This window comes from Caretta caretta, chromosome 1 (assembly GCF_965140235.1).
Source record: "Caretta caretta isolate rCarCar2 chromosome 1, rCarCar1.hap1, whole genome shotgun sequence".
Classification (NCBI taxonomy): domain Eukaryota; kingdom Metazoa; phylum Chordata; order Testudines; family Cheloniidae; genus Caretta; species Caretta caretta.
In genome coordinates, this window is record NC_134206.1 from 68280363 (window position 1) to 68303804 (window position 23442).

The 23442-nt window shown below is 42.1% G+C and overlaps 2 long non-coding RNA genes across 16 annotated transcripts in view; both read right to left on the reverse strand.

The window, feature by feature from the left end:
* Positions 1-23442, reverse strand: part of LOC125637367 (uncharacterized) — a 308688-nt gene that overhangs the window by 162395 nt on the left and 122851 nt on the right. The gene's annotated exons all lie outside the window — the stretch shown is intronic.
* Positions 7025-23440, reverse strand: LOC125637363 (uncharacterized). Its single transcript, XR_012668663.1, has 4 exons — positions 23389-23440; positions 17973-18068; positions 13754-13987; positions 7025-7521 (listed from the first exon to the last, which is right to left on the reverse strand). It is a non-coding gene; the product is annotated as an uncharacterized LOC125637363 (long non-coding RNA).

Sequence of the window (23442 nt, forward strand, 5' to 3'; positions counted from 1 at the left end):
TTCAAAAGCGACAAAGTGACTTTGGAGTACAAGTCCCACTGAAAAGCAATAGGACTTATGTTTGTTAGGGGGCTTATTCCTTCACCCACTTACTTCCCTGGTCCTTCTCGCATGAACAGAGAGCAACAATACCCGAAGTCCAAAGGTGCAAACAATTCGATGTTTATTGGGGTGAACTTCCAGCAAGCATGATTCCAGTTTCCTTCCTTAGTATCCTCCTTCCCAGCTCTGACACCATAGAGCCTTACACCTGTGTCCCTGTTCCCATTCCTACCCTTAGCCAAACATGATTCCAACTTCCTTACTCCCATTCTCTGTTCCCATTTCCCCCTTGAGCAAAACATGATTCCAATTTTCTTACCTCCATTCCCTGTTCCCATCTCCCTTACCCACATGCCCATGCCCATGCCCACCCCCACCCACACCCACTCACTTCCTCATTGACTACAGATTATATAGTAAAACTTGAGTTCTGCTTAGCTATACCTTAACCAATCATTTTCCTGAAATTTAACTAACCAATCCTAACATATTGTAACATGATTATGTAACCAATTATATCCCACCACCTTAATTAGTTTACACCCAGCAAAATTAATTATACAGCAGACAGGAACAATTACAGAACCAGACAGAGATTATACAGACAAACAATAGCAAAGTGGGAACTACAATGACAAGACAACACAGAAGTGAGGATTTCACATCCCAGCTATTGATAAGTGAGTTCTTGCCAGACAGGATGCTATCAAACTCAGCCCTGGTCTACACTAGGACTTTAGGTCGAATTTAGCAGCGTTAAATCGATGTAAACCTGCACCGGTCCACACAATGAAGCCCTTTATTTCAACTTAAAGGGCTCTTAAAATCGATTTCCTTACTCCACCCCTGACAAGTGGATTAGCGCTTAAATCGACGTTGCCAACTCGAATTTGGGGTACCGTGGACACAATTCGATGGTATTGGCCTCCGGGAGCTATCTCAGAGTGCTCCATTATGACCGCTCTGGACAGCACTCTCAACTCAGATGCACTGGCCAGGTAGACAGGAAAAGAACTGCGAACTTTTGAATCTCATTTCCTGTTTGGCCAGCGTGGCAAGCTGCAGGTGACCATGATGGAGTCCCAGAATCGCAAAAGAGCTCCAGCATGGACCGAACGGGAGGTACGGGATCTGATCGCTGTTTGGGGAGAGGAATCCGTGCTATCAGAACTCCGTTCCAGTTTTCGAAATGCCATAACCTTTGTGAAAATCTCCCAGGGCATGAAGGACAGAGGCCATAACAGGGACCCGAAGCAGTGCCGCATGAAACTGAAGGAGCTGAGGCAAGCCTACCAGAAAACCAGAGAGGCGAACAGCCGCTCTGGGTCAGAGCCCCAAACATGCCGCTTCTATGATGAGCTGCATGCCATTTTAGGGGGTTCAGCCACCACTACCCCAGCCGTGTTGTTTGACTCCTTCAATGGAGATGGAGGCAATATGGAAGCAGGTTTTGGGGACGAAGAAGATGATGATGAGGAGGAGGTTGTAGATAGCTCACAGCAAGCAAGCGGAGAAACCGGTTTTCCCGACAGCCAGGAATTGTTTTTCACCCTAGACCTGGAGCCAGTACCCCCCGAACCCACCCAAGGCTGCCTCCTGGACCCAGCAGGTGGAGAAGGGACCTCTGGTGAGTGTACCTTTTAAAATACTATACATGGTTTAAAAGCAAGCATGTGAAAGGATTACTTTGCCCTGGCATTTGCGGTTCTCCTAGATGTAGTCCTAAAGCCTTTGCAAAAGGTTTCTGGGGAGGGCAGCCTTATCGCGTCCTTCATGGTAGGACACTTTACCACTCCAGGCCAGTAACACGTACTCGGGAATCATTGTACAACAAAGCATTGCAGTGTATGTTTGCTGGCATTCAAACAACATCCGTTCTTTATCTCTCTGTGTTATCCTCAGGAGAGTGAGATATAATTCATGGTCACCTGGTTGAAATAGAGTGCTTTTCTTCAGGGGACACTCAGAGGAGCCCATTCCTGCTGGGCTGTTTGCCTGTGGCTAAACAGAAATGTTCCCCGCTGTTAGCCACAGGGAGGGGGGAAGGTTGAGGGGGTAGTCACGCGGTGGGAGGAGGCACAATGCGACCTTGTAACGAAAGCACATGTGCTATGTATGTAATGTTAACAGCAAGGTTTACCCTGAAAGAGTGTAGCCACTGTTTTATAAAATGTGTCTTTTTAAATACCGCTGTCCCTTTTTTTTTCTCCACCAGCTGCATGTGTTTCAATGATCACAGGATCTTCTCCTTCCCAGAGGCTAGTGAAGCTTAGAAAGAAAAAAAAACGCACTCGCGATGAAATGTTCTCCGAGCTCATGCTGTCCTCCCACACTGACAGAGCACAGATGAATGCGTGGAGGCAAATAATGTCAGAGTGCAGGAAAGCACAAAATGACCGGGAGGAGAGGTGGCGGGTTGACGAGAGTAAGTGGCGGGCTGAAGAGAGTAAGTGGCGGGCTGAAGACAGGGCTGAAGCTCAAATGTGGCGGCAGCGTGATGAGAGGAGGCAGGATTCAATGCTGAGGCTGCTGCAGGACCAAACCAGTATGCTCCAGTGTATGGTTGAGCTGCAGCAAAGGCAGCTGGAGCACAGACTGCCACTGCAGTCCCTCTGTAACCAACTGCCCTCCTCCCCAAGTTCCATAGCCTCCACACCCAGATGCCCAAGAACGCGGTGGGGGGGCCTCCGGCCAACCAGCCACTCCACCACAGAGGATTGCCCAAAAAAAAGAAGGCTGTCATTCAATAAATTTTAAAGTTGTAAACTTTTAAAGTGCTGTGCTTAAAGTGCTGTGTGGCATTTTCCTTCCCTCCTCCACCACCCCTCCTGGGCTACCTTGGTAGTCATCCCCCTATTTGTGTGATGAATGAATAAAGAATGCATGAATGTGAAGCAACAATGACTTTATTGCCTCTGCAAGCGGTGATTGAAGGGAGGAGGGGAGGGTGGTTAGCTTACAGGGAAGTAGAGTGAACCAAGGGGCTGGGGGTTTCATCAAGGAGAAACAAACAGAACTTTCACACCGTAGCCTGGCCAGTCATGAAACTGGTTTTCAAAGCTTCTCTGATGCGTACCGCGCCCTCCTGTGCTCTTCTAACCGCCCTGGTGTCTGGCTGCGCGTAACCAGCAGCCAGGCGATTTGCCTCAACCTCCCACCCCGCCACAAATGTCTCCCCCTTACTCTCACAGATATTGTGGAGCACACAGCAAGCAGTAATAACAGTGGGAATATTGGTTTCGCTGAGGTCTAAGCGAGTCAGTAAACTGCGCCAGCGCGCCTTTAAACGTCCAAATGCACATTCTACCACCATTCTGCACTTGCTCAGCCTGTAGTTGAACAGCTCCTGACTACTGTCCAGGCTGCCTGTGTACGGCTTCATGAGCCATGGCATTAAGGGGTAGGCTGGGTCCCCAAGGATACATATAGGCATTTCAACATCCCCAACAGTTATTTTCTGGTCTGGGAATAAAGTCCCTTCCTGCAGCTTTTGAAACAGACCAGAGTTCCTGAAGATGCGAGCATCATGCACCTTTCCCGGCCATCCCACATTGATGTTGGTGAAACGTCCCTTGTGATCCACCAGAGCTTGCAGCACTATCGAAAAGTACCCCTTGCGGTTTATGTACTCGGCGGCTTGGTGCTCCGGTGCCAAGATAGGGATATGGGTTCCGTCTATAGCCCCACCACAGTTAGGGAATCCCATTGCAGCAAAGCCATCCACTATGACCTGCACATTTCCCAGGGTCACTACCCTTGATATCAGCAGATCTTTGATTGCATGGGCTACTTGCATCACAGCAGCCCCCACAGTAGATTTGCCCACTCCAAATTGATTCCCAACTGACCGGTAGCTGTCTGGCGTTGCAAGCTTCCACAGGGCTATCGCCACTCGCTTCTCAACTGTGAGGGCTGCTCTCATCTTGGTATTCATGCGCCTCAGGGCAGGGAAAAGCAAGTCACAAAGTTCCATGAAAGTGCCCTTACGCATGCGAACGTTTTGCAGCCACTGGGAATCGTCCCAGACCTGCAACATTATTCGGTCCCACCAGTCTGTGCTTGTTTCCCGAGCCCAGAATCGGCGTTCCACAGCATGAACCTGCCCCATTAGCACCATGATGCATGCATTGGCAGGGCCCATGCTTTCAGAGAAATCTGTGTCCATGTCCTGATCACTCACGTGACCGCGCTGACGTCGCCTCCTCGCCCGGTATCGCTTTGCCAGGTTCTGGTGCTGCATATACTGCTGGATAATGCGTGTGGTGTTTAATGTGCTCCTAATTGCCAAAGTGAGCTGAGCGGCCTCCATGCTTGCCTTGGTATGGTGTCCGCACAGAAAAAAGGCGCGGAACGATTGTCTGCCGTTGCTCTGATGGAGGGAGGGGCGACTGACAACACGGCTTACAGGGTTGGCTTCAGGGAGCTAAAATCAACAAAGGGGGTGTCTTTACATCAAGGAGTATTTCAGGCAGGACTTCACGGAGGGTTCCAATAAGAAATGGTGCACCTAAGTTATCGTTCTTATTGGAACAAGAAGGTTAGTCTGGCCTCTGATTGATACATGGCTAGATTTACCTCGCTGCATCTTCTCTGTGAGTGACTGCAGTGTGACCTAGAAGAATGAGTCCCCTAGACAGGGGAGTGGGGGAAGCAAATGAGTACAAAACAAATCTGGTCTATTTCTTGTTTTGATCCACTCCATCTATCTTTTACATCTTTGGCTGGCAGCAGACGGTGCAGAAGGACTGCATGCCATCCACATCTCATGGCTGCTCGGCAGAAGATGGTACAGTACGACTGCTAGCCATCCTCATCTCTTGCCTGCCTGGCAGAAGATGGTACAATAAGACTGCTAGCAATCCTCATCTCCTGCCTGCCTGGCAGAAGATGGTACAGTACGACTGCTAGCAGTCTGTATCGCCTGCCCGCTCACCATAAGACGGTTCAATAGGACTGACTGCAGGACTAAAGAGAATGACCTGGTCAAGTCACTCCAAATTTAGTCCCTGCGCCCATGTCTGCCCAGGCGCTCCCAGCCGACGTGGCCAGGAGCACCTCGGACATGACGATGACGGCTACCAGTCGTACTGTACCGTCTGCTACCACAAGGCAAGGGGTTGCTGCTACTGTGTAGCAATGCCGTACCGCGTCTGCCAGCACCCAGGAGTCATAGGGTGACGGTTACCTGAGCGGGCTCCATGCTTGCCATGGTATGGCGTCTGCACAGGTAACTCAGGAAAAAAGGCGCAAAACGATTGTCTGCCCTTGCTTTCACGGAGGGAGGGAGGGAACGGGGGCCTGACGATATGTACCCAGAGCCACCCGCGACAATGTTTTAACCCCATCAGGCATTGGGATCTCAACCCAGAATTCCAATGGGCAGCGGAGACTGCGGGAACTGTGGGATAGCTACCCACAGTGCAACGCTCCGGAAGTCGACTCTAGCCTCGGTACTGTGGAAGTGCTCCGCCGAGTTAATGCACTTAATGCACTTAGAGCATTTTCTGTGGGGACACACACACTCGAATATATAAAACCGATTTCTAAAAAAATGACTTCTATAAATTCGACCTTATTCCGTAGTGTAGACATACCCTAAGTTTCCTTTTACATTTTCTAGGCACTTCCCTTTCTCTGGAGGTGATAGGAACTATCAGGACAGGATTGTATTCCTAACAGCCGAATAGCACCTTATTTCAGTGTGACTAGTTTGGAATGTGAGGATGTGACTGTTTCCTTCCCAGCTTATGGCTGCCTCTGCTGCTTAGCCAAAGGCCTTAGTCTAAGAACAGGGCCTCAGACTGTCACAGTAAGAGAAGGCCCTTACACCAGCAGACAGTGATTTTGATTCTTTCTTTTATACCTCTATCACTAGCCAAGTGATAAGAATATACCTAAATTCTTAGAGTATAGACCTTTACAGACAGGCCTGAATATCTATATCCTAACAATGTTCCTAAATCACTCAGGTACATTCATAGTTTCCACGGTCAGAAGGGAACACTGTGATGATTCTAGTCTGAGCTCCTGTATAACACATACCATAGAACTTCCCCCAAATAATTCCTAGAGTATATCTTTTAGAAAAACATCCAATCTTGATTTAAAAATTCTCAATGATAGAGAATCCACCGCCACCCTTGCTAAATTGTTCCAATAGTTAATTACTCTCACTATTAAAAATGTATGCCTTATTTCCAGTCTAAATTTGTCTAGGTTCAACTTCAGCCTTTGGATCATGTTTCTCTGCTAGGCTGAAGAGCCCATTATTAAATTTTTGTTTCCTATGTAGATACTTATATAGTGTAATAAAGTCACCGATTAACCTTCTCTTTGTTATGCTAAATAAATTGAGCTCCTTGAGTCTATCATTACCAGGCATATTTTCTAATCCTTTCTAATCATTTTCTTCCATGAACCCGCTCCAATTTTCAAAATCCTTCTTGAATTGTGGACACCAGAACTGGACACAGTATTCCAGTAGCAAATGCATCAGTGCCAAACAGAGGTAAAATAACCTCACCGCTCCAACTGGAGACTCGCGTTTATGCATGCCAGGGTCACATTAGCTCTACTGGCCACAGGTCATGGGAGCTCATGTTCAACTGATTATCTATCACAGTCCCCAAATCTTTTTCAGGATCTCTGCTTCCCAGGATAGAGTCCTCCATCCTGTTGGTATGGCCTCCATTCTTTGTTCCCAGATGTATATATTTACATTTAGCCACATTAAAATGTATATTGTTTGCTTGCACCCAGTTTAGCAAGCAATCCAGATTACCCTGAATCAGTGACAGGTCCTCTTCATTATTTACCACTTCGCCGATTTTTATGTTATCTGCAAAATTTATCAGTGATGATTTTATATTTTCTTCTAGGTCATTGATTAAAGCATTAAAGAACCAATCCCTGCGGGACCCCATTAGAACACACCTGCTCAATGACAACTCCCCATTTACAGTTACATAGTGAGACCTATCAGTTAGCCAGTTTTTAATCCATTTAATGTGTGCTATGTTCAATTTATATCAGTCTAATTTTGTAATCAAACTGTGGTGCAGCACCAAATTAAACACCTTACAGAAGTTCGAGTCAATTACATTTATCAAACAAACTTGTAATCTCATCACAAAAAGATATCAACTTAGTTTGACAGGATCCATTTTCCATAAACTCATCTTGATTTGCATTAATTACATTGCCCTCCTTTAATACTTCATTAATCAAGGCCTGTATAAGCTACTCCATTATCTTGCCCATATCGATGTAGGCCGGCAGGCCCAGGTCATCCCGTTTATCCTTTTTGAAAATCATCAGAACAATAGCTTTCGTCCAGTCTTCTGGAACTTCCCCCGTGCTCCAAGATGTATTGAAAATCAACATTAATGGTCCAGTTAGCTCCTCAGCCACTTCTTTTAAAACTCTTGGGTGCAGGTTATTTGGATATTCTAAGTTAAAAATGCCAGACTTTAGTAGCTTCTGTTTAACATCCTCCAGAGATACCAGCGGAATAGAAAGAGAGTTATCATCAGAATAGATTCAAATAAAGTAAATATGTTAAATCACTATGTTACACGGCCAGAAAGGGTTACACAACTAGCAGACTAACTGACCCAGATTCAACCTTTAGAGACATATTAGAAGATAATGGTTGCGGGTTTTGTGGGTTTACATATACATTGTTAGAGGTTGACAATATAGCCAAATGGTTCCTGTTTATCACTGTATTCTGTTAATTCAGAGATCAAAAGGAGATGTTAAAATTTAGATGAACTGTGAATGTAGTAATATCATTGTTCTTATTTCTCTTTGAAGTTTGCAGTAAACTACCTGTAAATAGCTGAAGATGGGCAGCTGCCTTATGTTAATCCATGTAGCTAATTACCGGTGATGCTTAGGACACAGGAGTTCTACTTCAAAGCTAGGATAATTGCCTACTGTTCACCCAAAGACTGCACACTGTCAAGAAGCTGCTAAACAACTATGAAAAGAACTGTAGGGCCCTGATACTTTCATCTCATATCTGCTTAAGCTTCATCAGAGGAAGTTTGAATCGCAAGTCTGAGATCTTCAGCTCCATTCTGGATCACCCTGATATTGGCCATTGGACTATAACTTAATGAACTGATTCTGGAAAGGACTCTTTTCAACTTTAAAGTTCACCACCTCTACTATGAAACTGACCTAAGAACTTTATTTATATTTTCATGTATAATGATCTTTTAACTAATACTACCTCTTTTTTATTTTTTAAATAAATTTTAGTTTAGTTAATAAGAATTGGCAGTAAGTGTATATTTGAGTAAGATCTAAAATATTTGTTAAGCTGATGGGTAATGTGTCCGATCCTTTGGGCTTGGTAAAATGTTTTATATGATTAACAAGATTTTTAGTAAAAAGAAAAGGAGGACTTGTGGGACGTTAGAGACTAACAAATTTATTTGAGCATAAGCTTTCATGAGCTACAGCTCACTTCATCGAATATAATCCTCATCATATTTAACTTGGCTGTCTGGGTGGAAGCCCAAGGCTTGGTTGCTTTAAGGGAATTGTATTTCTGGCTTCTGGGTAACCAGTAAGGTATTGTAGAAGCTGTTTTGTTGCTGGCTTGGTGACTCTAAGTATTAGAATAAGCACCAGTTATTGTCTGCCCCATTCTTTGCAGTTTGCCCTAATTGAGCAATCTCAGCGTGTTCCCTCTGGGACTCTGGTCACAGACTCAAACTGTGCCACAGAATCTCTATGAATGGAATTTCCATATATGATCAATAAGAGTACAGCAGTAGAAATATACTACCAGACATCTGACCAGGATGGTAACTGTGAATGTGAAATGCTCAAATCGATTAGATAGGCTACAAAGGCAGAAAATACAATAATAATGGGGGATTTCAATTATCCTGATATAGACTGGGTATATGTCACCTCAGGAAGGGATGCAGAGATAAAATTTCTAGATACTATAGATGATTGCTTCTTGAAGCAGCTTTTCCTGGAACCTACAACTTTGCTGTTTCTTATGGTGGCATTTTTTGGTACTCTTAATTTTTTTAAAATGTTGGGTATACATTTAGTTTGAGCATCTATTATGGTGTTTTTAAATAGTCTCCAGGCCATTTGTAGGCATTTCACCCTTGTGACTGTTCCTTTTAATTTCCATTTAACTAGCTTTCTCATTTTTCTGTAATCCTCTTTTGAAGGTAAATGCTACTGTGGTGGATTTCTTTGGCATTTTTCCCCATCAAGGATGTTACATTTAATTACATTATGGTCACTATTACTGAGCAGTTCAGCTATGCTCACCTCTTGGACCAGATCCTCTGCTCCACTTAGACTAAATCAAGAACTGCTTCTCTTCTGTTGTTCTAGGACTAGCTGATGTAAGAAGCAGTCATGACATCTAGAAATTTCATCTTTGCATTTCTTTCTCAGGTGTCATACATCCAGTCAATATAAGGATAGTTGAAATCCCCCATCATTGCATTTGCTGCCTTTCTAGCCTCTCTAATCTCCCCAAGCATTTCACAATCACTGTCATCATCCTGGTCGGGTGATTGGTAGTATATTCCAACTGGTATACTGTTACTGTTAAAGCATGGAATTTCTATCCATCGAGGTTTCATGGTACAGTTTGATTCATTTCAGATTTTTACTTTATTTTATTCCATTCTTTCTTTCACACATAGTGCCACTCCCCCACCAGCACAACTTACTCTGTCATTCCTATATATTTTGTATCCTGGTATTACCATGTCCCATTTATTAGCCTCATTCCACCAAGTTTCTGCAACATATATATTATATTAATATTCTCTAGGCACTTGAATTCACTCATCTTAGTATTTTGACTTCTAGCATTTGTACATTTTGTCAATATTCAGTTGCTTACCTTCATATATTATATTTAAATGGGACTTTTTTATGTTTGACTGTTCCTCACTAGCTTCTACCTTTACTTTACCAACTTCTTTTCTATCATCTTTATTAGGATACAGAATTCCTCCTTTAATAAAGTGATATCTCCTTGTCACAGCTTCAGGAGTTCCCCTGGGAAGGCAGATCAGCACTGTATATGGCTAACACTGTTGCAAGCATCACAAAGCATTTTGGGGAAGGGTCAAAGGTGTGAGAGTAGGGAGTGGAAGTTTCCTTTGCAGATCACGAGAGGCTGGGGCGGGGAGAGGAAAAAGAGCAGAGAATGGGTTAACTCAACACTTCAGCTACCTCCATGTGAAGATAAGATGCTGGCCCCAGGCCAAGGTCATAGGCTCGACGAGAAATCAGCAGCTGCCCAGCCGTGAGAAGAGGAGAACTAAGTTGAGCAGAGCTGCAGAGATAGCAGCGAGAACACTGAGAGCAAATGAGACGGCAACAGCGAAGGTCAATAGAAGGGAAAACAAAGTCTCTGGCACGAAGGGCACCAGGAGCAGAGGTCCCCAAATGGAGCACCCCCGCCCCGTGGGGAGCAGGACTTAAAACCCTCCTGAGAGCTGGAGCAATTTGGAGAGCAACAGCAGATTTGGACAGCCTGGGCCCAGGACAGCACTCTCATCCATCCTTCCCCTCCCCCCCTTCTTCTGACCTTACACCCAGGCCTGGCCAGTCTTTGGTAGTGCATGTGTGAGTATGAAAGTGGGTTAGGGCTTGGGGCGTTTACGCTTTCTTTCTTTCCCTGAGTGACGTGGAAACACTCTCTGCTGTTATTTTATTATTTTATCAATAAAGCTTTAAAACTTGGACACTTATTACATCATCTCCCCACCAAAGATCCTGTGGCATCAGCCTGATCAACTGACGCAGCGGCAGATTGGTAACAGAAATCTGTCGCATCCTCCTGAACCATGTGCTCCTCTACACATGTCTGTTTTCCCCCAACCCTTAGTTTAAAAAATCCTCCACCCTTTCAGTTTTAGATGCCTGCGGTCTGGTTCCATTTTAGTTTAGATGGAGCCCAATCTTCATGAAGGCTCCTCCTTTCTTAAAAGGTTCTCCAGTTCCTAATAAACCTAAAACACTCCTCACTCCACCATCATCTCATTCATGCATTGAGACCCTGCAGTTCTGCCTATATTTCTGGCCCTGCACAAAAAACCTAGAAGCATTTCAGAGAATGCTATCATCGAGATCCTGGCCTTTAGTCTCTTACCTAGCTGCCTAAATTTGGCCTCTAGGATTTTTCTCCTACCTTCCCTTTCTTCCTACGTACATGTACCATGACTATCAGCTCCTTCCTAGTGCTACACATAAGTCTGTTTGGATGTCACATGAGATTTTTGCATCCAACAAACACCTTATTTTTATTGTTATTATTTATTTTATAGCATCCAAAATGTACTAGGCACTTCAAAACTGTATATGGCATGTCACTGGGCCTATAAATCCTGGCTGCAGATTCAATAAAAGCTACATTTAAAAAAAACGAAACACTTTATTCAGTTCACTCGCCTATAGTTTAAACTAAAATAGCCCTGTTAATATTGGACGCAATAGCTCTAATTCATTCCTGGTTTAATTCCACTGAAATCAATTGGCATGCAGACATGTAAGTCCAGGCATGTTAGCTCAGCATGGCAAATATTGAAGAGATTATTTTTCAAACCACAAGAAATAAGATCTTCTAATAATGATTGATAGCTATTTTGTTAACTGATAAATTTCTCTCTGAATTGTGCAAACATATAAAAGGAGGGTTAAAACGTCCCAGATGGAGGCAAAAAAAGACTGAGCCATCTGGTAGAAGAAATTATCTGAAAAGTGGTATCTTCAGTAAGAATTGTTTGAAGAAAGAAAAGAGATGCTCTGAAGAGGAATTTGGAGTAACTGGCAAAGTAGATGAATAAAAAAGAACCTTGAGATAAGAATTTTCTTCTTCCAGTTTGAAGTGGAAACAGCATGACTGTAAACATTTGGAAGAAATGAACATTTATAATTCTGCCCTCAGTTATGCCTACACACCCACTGCTAACATTAGCCTCACCTGCTTTTATACTTGTTTTATTAGGGAAAGACTTCTGTACCAGCGTCTGCCTCCACAGTACTCCCACTGAAATCCTATTGCAGCCAGACACTCCTCACCCTATTCTTCCTCCTGAATGCAAGTTTTAGTTTAAAGACATAGGCCCTAAGTCTCCACTGCCTTTCATTTTGTGAAGTAATTTACACCTCTCCAAACTGAGTGCCAAGTGTGTGAAAAACGCTACCATTCCAATTTGGCATGAGTTAACTCCCATTTTCACTCACTTTGCACAAGTGTAAAAGACTACACAAGGTGAGAGGGAGGGGGAAACTAAGCCAATAAATATTAATGAAACAGGACCAATCAGCTACCATGATCCATCCCTCTGTCAGCTCCACTTTAGATGACTGCAGTGGAATTTTACATGTGGTGATACTTTAAATCCAGTAAAAAATGAATTCTCGTGCATCAGCTCACTTGTTATGTTATGATTTTATTTTTAAAAAATCTTTTTATGAAGGCCAAATGACAATAAAACATTAACATACTACACTGTACATTACTTATTCCAGATCAGCTAGCACATCACACCTGCACTTCATGATCTGCATTAGCTACCTTTTGATTCTGAATGGAATTTAATGTGCCAATTTTGATCAGGTGGGATTTTCAGAAGTGACTTAGAAGCATAAGTTCCATTGAAAGGCAATGGGATTTGTGCTCCTATGTTATGTAGGCATTTTTTAAATGCCATTCTAAATGGCTGAGGTGTGGCCTACAAGAATTGCATCGTTCTCCCTGCATAATTCTGCCATAGCTGAAATCAAAAAAGGAGCTTAAGCTGTAAATTCTTTGGTGTAAAAGGAAGGGCACTCCTGACAGTGTGTTTTGTATGAGATCCCCCAAACTTTGGAACTCATTCTCAACCTTGGTCCTAAATAACCTAAATCTGCTGATATTCAGGTTGTAGTAATAATGCTTTCTTTGCTCAGAATTTGAGGAAGCCAAGTTCCCCATGCTGAACACTTGCCAGACTGCTGTGAGGTGAATCAAACAATGAATCCCATAAGCCCTTAGCTTATGGGGGCTGGGCAGATTTTAGGTCTGTAGGTCTTTGGGTCTATAGCAGGGATCGGCAACCTTTGGCACACGGCCCATCAGGGAAATCTGCTGGAGGGCCGGGACTGTTTGTTTACCTGCAGGGTCCACAGGTTTGGCCAATCACAGCTCCCACTGGCCATAGTTTGCCATTCCAGGCTAATGGGGGTGGCAGAAAGTGGCGGCCAGTACATCCCTCGGCCCACACTGCTTCCCACAGCCCCCATTGGCCTGGAACAGCAAACCACAGCCAGTGGGAGCTGTGATTGCCTGAACCTGTGGACACTGCAGTTAAACAAACCTGCCTGGCCCACCAGCAGATTTCCCTGATGGGCCACATGCCAAACATTGCCAATCCCTTGTCTGTCGGCATGCACTCCAGATGCTGTGTCTCATACCCCTTTTGGAAATATGGGCACCATGGCCCAATTCCCTACGTCCTGAAATTAGTGTAAACCTCCCCATCAGCTGTTGCACATTCCCCAGTATCCCACTGAAGGACTGGGCCTTTTGGTTTACAGTTTACCTCTTCAGAGACACATGGTAGGACACAGGCTTAGCAAAAGGTTTCTAACACTATTACTGTGTACATAGGAGATAAGGCACAAGCAAACACAGATATTTAGAAAACAACAAATAATCCAGAATGCAGCTGACCTTTCCCTTGGGAGTTCTTAAGGTCTCTCTGTGTTCAGGTAGGCAGGGTTCCCCCAACATCAGGCTCCTGCAACAGCTTCCATTGGCTTGAACTGATGAAAATAGCCAAAGACTCTGAGGAGAGCAGTTTCTGCCCTTAAATTATAACCTCCCAGTCTCCTGTCATATGACCTCCCAATCAGCCTCAAAAGGATGAGCAGACCCATGTGACTTAATTGCCAGGCAACCTCTCCCCTGGGAAAAGAAAGCCATTTTTACAGGGTATTTCTCTTTCAATAGAGGACCATCCAGATTTAATCACCCACTATTGTTAGTCCGATGCCACTACCCCTCGGAATTGCAGAGCAGCATGAAAGTAAGGGAACAACAGAGAAGACAGCAAACCCCACATTCAGAGTGGAGTCTGCAGTCTGACATAAATACATATCAAGAGCCCCCAACATCAAACAGAATGCTTAATCATACATAGACAGATTCTCGAAATCAGCACACGGAGGAGATGGTATTGTTGGAGAGGGTGAATTATTTCTTTGTTAAATTTATTCTTTTGGCTGGTTAATGTTGGTGAACATGTGTTGCTGGATTTGCTGTTTTGTACAAGGGCAATTTGGTTGTTGTGTTTTTTTTAAGTTCTGCCAAAAGCAACATGGCCAAAATTTTCAAAGGAAATACCTTAAGTTCCATATTTGGGCACCTCAGTTAGTGGTATGATTTTCCGTGGTGCTAAGCACTCACAGTACCCTTTAATGTGCTCTAATTTTAGATATTGAAAAGTATGGCCATAGAGGACGAAATATACATAATGTCAGTATCTACAATAAAATTTAATTGATTACTTTAATGTAAACAAAGTAACGGGACATCTTGTTTTAGTGGATGTATAGAAAGATTTATTTGGTAATGCCAGATTATTTTATTATATAGCCGTCGAAAAATTTTCCTGAGATAAGAATCTCTTCCAACTTAAGTTATACAGTCTAATACTGTAATGATGATCTTTTTCTGGCTTGTTTCAACAAACAAGATGAAAATATAACACTAAATGCAGTACAACAGCCCTATGATCCAATAATATTGCAAAAGAAACTGAATACTACTTGTCATGAGATGACACACTAGAAATCTATATGAAATTAAATGGACAGCTATGTTGAAAAGATGTGAATTGCAAAGAACAAAATCTTATATTTAAACAAACACATTGGAAAAAATATTCACAAAAAGGACTGCATCTAACTGCTTATTCAAAAAGTTAGCTACAGCCAGAAGAAAATGTAATGGTCTTCCTATGGTGATCAAACTGGGTGGGGGCTGAAGGGAGAGGGTAAACTGAATTAAAGAAAGATGCTAAAAGAGAAAAAAGGTTGACAAGCGCCTTGTTTGTCAGAATGTAAAACAAGCCAGAGAGTATAAAGTCAATAGAATAGTTTTTTATAGAATCAATTTTCATAGAACCATGGAAATGTAGGGCTGGAAGGGACCTCCAGAGGTAATCAAGGCCATTTCCCCATGCTGGGGCAGAACCAAGTATACCTAGACCATCCCTGACAGGCATTTGTCTAACCTGCTCCTCTAAACCTTCAATTATGGGGATTCCAAGACCTCCTTTGGTAGGCTATTCTAGTACTTAATGATACTTATAGTGAGAAAGATTTTCTTACTATCTAACCTAAATCTCTCTTGCTGTATATTAAGCTGATTATTTCTTGTCCTACGTTCAGTGAACATGGAGAACAATTGAGCACCATCCTCTTTGTAACAGCCCTTAAAATATTTTAAAACAAGTATCAGGTTCCCCCTCAGTCTGCTTTTCTCAAAACTAAACATACTCTGTTTAAAATCCTTCCTTATACGTCAGATTTTCTAAATCTTTCATCATTTTTTTGCTGTCCTCTGTACGCTCTCCAATTTGTCCACATCTTTCTTAAAGAGTGATGCCTGAATTTGGACACATTTGAAGCATCACTAATGCCAAGTAGAGCGGGACAATTACTTCCTATGTCTTGCATACAACACTCCTGCTTATACACGTCAGAATGATATTAGCCTTTTCTACAACTGCATCACATTGTTGGCACATATTCAGTTTGTGATCCACTATAATCCCAGATCCTTTTCTGCAGTATTTGTGCCTAGTCAGTTACACCCCATTTTGTAGTTCTGAATTTGATTTTTCCTTCCTAAGTGTAGTACTTTGCATATGTCTTTATTGAATTTCATCTTGTTGATTTCAGACCTCTTTGCCAATTTGTCAAGGTCATTCTAAATTCTAATCCTGACCATCTCAGTTTAGCATCATCTGCAAATTATATAAACATACTCTCCACTCCACTATCCAAGTTGTTAATGAAAATATTGAATAGTAATGGACTCAGGATAGACTCCTGAAGAACCCTCACTAAATACATCATCCCAGTTTGACAATAAACCATTTGTAACTATATTTTGAGTATGGTTTTTCAACCAGTTATGCATCTATTTTATAATAATTTCATCGGGAGCACATTTTGTTAGTTTGCTTATGAGAATGTCAAATGGGACTGAGTCAAAAGCTTTGCTAAAACAAAGATAAATCATGTCTAAGGCTAAGACTTTGTCATGGATATTTCTTGTAAAAGTCATGGACAGGTCACAGGCAAAAAAGAAAAATTCACAGAAGCCATGACCTGTCCCAGACTTTTACTAAAACTATCCGTGACAAAATGGGGATCTGGATCTTCAGGTCCCCACACTGCCTAAAGTGGGGCAGCTGGGTGGCTGCTAGGAGCCACCTACAGCAGCTGAAGGATGTGGGTACCCCCGCCACCTGCAGCTCCAGGGGCCCGTGGTGGCCAGGAGCTCGGGGGTTCCCCTGAGGCCCGCAGGGTCCGGGAGCTGCAGGATACCCCTGCCACCCATAGTTTTGGGGGCCTGCAGCAGCTGGGAGCCTGGGGGTTCCCCTGCCACCACCGCCCACAAGCTTAGGGGTTCCCCACCACCCGCGGCAGCCGGAAGCTGTGGTGATTCCCCTGCCATTGGCAGCTCTGGGAGGCCCCCACTGCCCATGGCAGCTGGGAGCTCAAGGGTACCCTGCTGCCCAGGAGCTGCGAGGTGCCCCACTGCCCATGGCAGCTTGGAGCTTTGGGAGCCGCCAGAGGCTAGAGTACCTGGCAGCTCCCTGCCCCTGCAGACAGCGGAGGACCCTGCAGCTCCCGACCACCACAAGCTGAAGTCACAGAGATTGCTGGAAGTCATGGATTCCATGACTTCCACGACCTCCGCAACTAAATTGTAGCCTTAATCATGTCTACTGCTTCACTCCTCTTTTTATCAGAGTTGTATATTTCAAATTTGCTTAAGTGACATGAATATTTAAAAAATTCTGCAACTCTCTCCTATCATTCTCTGATCCTGGATAATCAAAACAATCTTCATAAGTAACATAATGCTATAAAATTATTTACCTCAGTTAAAGCTCTTCTTGACTAAAATCTTTAATTAGTCAATTGGAAATTGCCTGATATATGAATGAAACAATCTTGCTTATTCTCAAAAAATATATATATGAGGAACTTTGTGGGTTCTCCTAAATTCATATATACCTGCTTATATGCTTGGTATCAGACATAAAAAATTAATTATATGGTCTAAATAAATCTTATTAAGAAAAAAAATGTAATGGCTGATAATTTACTCAAGTATGTTAATATTCTCCCTCCTGCTGGGTTAAACGAGTCCTCCTTACTTTTTTGGTTTCTTGATTAAGAAAAAGCATCTGAAGAAGTGGAGTGGTTATTTTTGTTTGTCCATGCTTAAAGAATGGTCTTTGGCCATAATTATGTGAAATATATTGAAGCTAGGAATGCATCTCCCAAAGCCAATATTAGTTTAACATCCTGGAATCTTTTTTTTTTTTGAGGTAAACTAGTTGCTCTTTAGCACTGAGCAATATACTATATGAATGGAACCTTTAACACAATTTAGTACAGCGAGTAAGGCTGTCATAAGTTTAAGAATTGGTTGCACAATATGATGACAATATGTATTAATTGTTTCTAATTCAATAATATTTTCAAAATGTGTAAGGAATTTCTGGGTTCAAAACCAAGTTTGAAAAAGCAGAAGCACTGTTCCCTATGCTCTCCCTGGAATTCTCTTAGAGCTAGCTTTGATTTCAAGCAGACATCTAGTACACTTAGTTACATAGGGGTTAAAATATCAAAAAACCATGCAGACTTACAGATTAACAAGGCTGTTACTCTGAAACCTCTCTCTGAATTATAGTCCACCTCTGAAGAAAGTTTCAGAAGAATTAGCTCATTGGAAATCATTATGCCTTTCATGGGGAGACAGAACAAATGTTATTGAAATGAATGTTCTAGCAAGATCCAGTTATTTATTACAGGTTTTGCCTATAATGATACCACTTTTCTTTTTTTTTTAAATTCTCACAAAAATTTGCGTGGAATAATAGTTATTCACAAGATGGTATTATTTGGCTTCAGCAAAGAAAAGAAAAAGGAGGTTTTGCTTTGCCTCACTTTAACTTTTATTTTCTTGCTACTCATTTTACAGAAGTATTTGATTTTTATGTGGAAACTCTTTTCAACCCTTTTCTTAGCCTACAGAACAGTCCATTGGACTAATATTAAATATATTCTCTTTCTTCCTAAAGCGGATCTCTGAAGATGCAGGGTCCAATCCTGCAATACTCCCATTGACTTCAGTGGTGTAGGACTTACCTAGACCTTGTCATCTGTGCATGTTATATATCTATTTAACTAGGTACATATGCAGCTTCTTAAGTGATATTTTATGCAGGATTGAATCGCGAGAGCAAGCACCCTCTAGTTCAGTATTTCTCCCCTATCTAATAATAATTAATTAGTTAGTTATAATACTTTGGAGTTACATAACACTGTGACCAAAGATTCTCTGGATGCCAACTAGCAGAGGGCAAAGGAGTATAGGGATCCCCTGGGTTCACCCAAAGGATGTCATGTAAGGTCTCTAATGAAAGCCTGTCTCACACTGGTCATCATAATGATTTCAAAATGTATGTACAGACATTGTGTAAAGAGTTACATGTATACATTGAAAAATATGTTCTTAAGGTCTGTGATCAGAGACTGGTCATCAGAAAGGTGAAAAGCAGGTTTTCTTTCATGCAAGAAATAATTATCCATTTGTCTGTTTATATGTAAATGGTTCACAATGGGCATCCATGTACAGTCTGAGCCAAATGTTAAAAAAGAATTGTGAAATCTTCAAAGAGAGAAAATTTACAGGAAGAAGTGACCCAGCAGGGAAATGCCCTGTTTACATGTAAGGACAATGAAATTTGGGGGGTATAATAAGGGGTACAGAAGTACACCTTCAGCCTTCCCCTAGGAAGTAAACTGATAGCACATTGGCTTCATGAAAAAGAAATTTCAGCCGGGCTTGGTTGAAAATGCTGGAAAGAACTTTGGATGCGATAAACTTATTTGGGCAAGAGGATTATATGTTAGTTATGTTTAGGCTCTAGAATGCATGTTATGATTTTGTTTTAGATGTAATCATTTGTTCCCATCTCTTACACTGCTTTTTATTTGAATATTTTTATTCTTTCTTAAATACATTTCCTTTTGTTTGTAATTGAACTCAAGTGCTGTGTGTAACAGAGGAGTGGTGATCTAAGGTAGAGCTGGTAAACTGTGATACTCTTTTCCTTTGAGAACAGAGGATCTGGAATTTCTCTGTGTAGGGAGTGATCAGGGGCTGGATACCACAGGGGAATTCTTTGAAAAAACTCATGGGCAGAGGTGCCACTATTGTCAATCTGCACAGCAAAAACAGTCCCAAAGAAGAGTTCTTGAGTGTCTGACAGGCTAGTTGTGCTCACGAGCTAACACCCAGTTAAGCACATGCAAGTCTCCCTCATGTAGTAACAAGGTGACCCCCAGCCCTAGGTGTCCCAAGAAGCATCACAAACACCTTCCTCCCAAAGTACTTAAGGGACTTTCACTTACTTGTGAGACAGGTAAAATTTAAAATCCCTATTTTCATATGGAAATCAATGCAGAAAAAGATTATGTGACTTGCATAGATTCATAGATATTTAGGTCAGAAGGGACCATTATGATCATCTAGTCTGACCTCCTGCACAACGCAGGCCACAGAATTTCACCCACCACTCCTGCAAAAAACCTCACACCTATATCTGTGCTATTGAAGTCCTCAAATCGTAGTTTAAAGACTTCAAGGAGCAGAGAATTCTCCACCAAGTGACCTGTGCACCATGCTACAGAGGAAGGCGAAAAATCTCCAGGGCCTCTTCCAATCTGCCCTGGAGGAAAATTCCTTCCCAACCCCAATATGGTGATCAGCAAAACCCTGAGCATATGGGCAAGATTCACCAGCCAGATACTACAGAAAATTCTTTCCTGGGTAACTCGGATCCCACCCCATCTAATATCCCATCACAGGCCATTGGGCCTATTTACCATGAATATTTAATTACCAAAACTATGTTATCCCATCATACCATCTCCTCCATAAACTTATCGAATTTAATCTTAAAGCCAGATAGATCTTTTGCCCCCACTGCTTCCCTTGGAAGGCTATTCCAAAACTTCACTCCTCTGATGGTTAGAAACCTTCATCTAATTTCTAGTCTAAATTTCCTGGTGGCCAGTTTATATCCATTTGTTCTTGTGTCCACTTTGGTACTGAGCTTAAATAATTCCCCTCCCTCTCCGGTATTTATCCCTTTGATATATTTATAGAGAGCAATCATATCTCCCCTCAACCTTCTTTTAGTTAGCCTAACAAGCCAAGCTCCTTGAGTCTCCTTTCATAAGACAAGTTTTCCATTCCTCAGATCATCCTAGTAGCCCTTCTCTGTACCTGTTCCAGTTTGAATTCATCCTTCTTAAACATGGGAGACCATAACTGCACACAGTATTCCAGGTGAGGTCTCACCAGTGCCTTGTATAATGGTACTAAAACTTCCTTATCCCTACTGGAAATACCTTTCCTGATGCATCCCAAGACCGCATTAGCTTTTTTCACGGCCATATCACATTGGCGGCTCATAGTCATCCTATGATCAACCAATACTCCAAGGTCCTTTTCCTCCTCCGTTACTTCTAATTGTTGTGTCCCTAGCTTATAACTAAAATTCTTGTTATTAATCCCTAAATGCATGACCTTACACTTCTCACTATTAAATTTCATCCTATTACTATTACTCCAGTTTATAAGGTCATCCAGATTCTCCTGTAGGATATCCCTGTCCTTCTCTAAATTGGCAATACCTCCCAGCTTTGTATCATCTGCAAACTTTATTAGCACACTCCCACTTTTTGTGCCAAGGTCAGTAATAAAAAGATTAAATAAGATTGGTCCCAAAACTGATCCTTGAGGAACTCCACTGGTAACCTCCCTCCAGCCTGACAGTTCACCTTTCAGTAGGTGTCTCCCCTTTAACCAATTCCTTATCCACCTTTCAATTTTCCTATTGATTCCCATCTTATCCAATTTAACTAATAATTCCCCATGTGGCATGGTATCAAACACCTTACTAAAATCTAGGTAAATTAGATCCACTGCGTTTCCTTTGTCTAAAAAATCTGTTACTTTCTCAAAGAAGGAGATCAGGTTGGTTTGGCATGATCTACCTTTTGTAAAACCATGCTGTATTTTGTCCCATTTACCATTGACTTCAATGTCCTTAACTACCTTCTCCATTGCCTAAAGTTACATAGCAAATCTGTCGGCTGAGAACAGAATGCAGGTCTCCCAACTCCTGAGCCATGCATTAGCAACAAGGCCATTCTTCCCTTATTTTAACCAACATTGTTTTCTTTTTTCCTTTCTCAGTCCTGCCCTCTTTCCCATCTATCTTTCTCCAGTTCCATTGTCTGTCTTGTCCACCACCTGGTCCTTTCTGTCTCCTCCACCACCACCAATTTCCACTTGTCCTCTCCCATCCAAAGATCCAGTCTCCTACCTGTCTCTCCAGTTTGCTCCACTTAGATAGATTGTCCCTTGTGACCTCCTCCTAAGGACCAACAGGCAGCCAAAGCATGTAATTTCCTCCTCTGCATTACTCTTTATTGTGAGACATAAAGGAGGCAAGACAGCCAGCAGGATTATCAGGGAAACCTAGGCTTCCAGTTCAGCAGGCCAAACAACAGTTTGTAGCCAACTCTCGGATAAGCCTTGCTCACTGCCTGCTTTAGTCTATGACATTTCATGAACAGTGACAGTACCACAACAGGCCAAACAATATTTCAGCGATTCCTTTTAAGCAACCTGGTGGTAGTCATTAATTTCTTATGAGAGTGAGAAGTTTATTTGTCCTTTTACTTAAGCAAGTAGAAATGTATCACTTGTTTCTTGTTGTATACTATAGATGGTACAACTTGTAACACAATAATAAACATGCTGGAGTGGCTGGATTTTCAAGGGCCTGTGACACACCAAAAGCCTGACATTTGGACACAGAGATCCTATTGAATCACTGCTTTTAGAGAAGGACTAAACCTATTAGATCTCTAATCAGCCTCCTGATCTCCCAGTGCAGGACCGTCCCAAAACATACATTTTCTAGTGTTCTGTCCAGGCTACATTTTAATGTTTCAGGTGACAGGTTTATGACTGTTTCCCTAGGGAGGCTATTGTATAACCCAACTGGAACTTTTCTTAATATTTAGCCTAAATGTTCCCTTTTACTTGTCTTAGTTAAATCCCTTATACTACTGCAAAAACCTCTTCTCTCTCCTTGGGTGAAATCCCGGCCCAAATGAAGTCATTGACAAAATGTCAAGATTTCACCATTGGTCTTTACCAGCAGCAGTTATTATATACCCCTTTGTTTTTGCTTAGTCAAGCAAATTTATCTTGCTCTTGTAAACTTGCATCATAAAATCAATCCCTGTAGTTCTTCTGTGAACTCTTGATGAAGTTTTTAACTATGCCTGAAATAACACAGATACCTAGATACCTTCCCCCATCTTGATACATTGCTGTTTGTCATTATTACCATTAGTTTACAATCTTTCAGCCAGTTTTCAGCCTATAGCAGGCTATTCCTATTGATATGAATTAATGTTTCAAGTATGATTTCATGATATCTTTTATTCTATGGTTTATTCAAATTCAGTTATATGACATCTACATTTTGTAATTCTGTCAAAATCCTTCATTTTCTAGCAAACACATTCTTTGCAAACCAGTGTTGCTTATTACTCACTATCCTAGAGATGTTTAGCTACTTTTTTCCTCTCAATATTTGTTCCACTGTTTTACTAGGGACAGAAGTTAAATTTATGAAACAATAATTGCAGAATCACTGGGTAGTTGCAGGATAGTGGGAGAGGAGATAATAAGCAACTGCCATGGCAGACTTTGAAGAAGTGGACAGCAAGTCATAAGGAAAACTAATAGAGTCCAGCCACAAGGTAGAAATAATCATGATCATGATGGTCAAAGGCAGCAGGCAAATCAAAAAGAATTAAATAATTGACGCGCTCCCTTGATTTTAGCTAAGAATAGATCACCTATGGCTCTGGAGAGTGCTATTTCAATGAATTAGAAAGGGCTGAAGCTAGATTGTAAAGGATGACAGAGTTGAAGCACAAGTGTAGATAGCACACTAGGATTTTACATACAATTAGTTTTCAAAGAAGATGCAAATTCATCCCATTGCAGTTGAATCAGGCTCC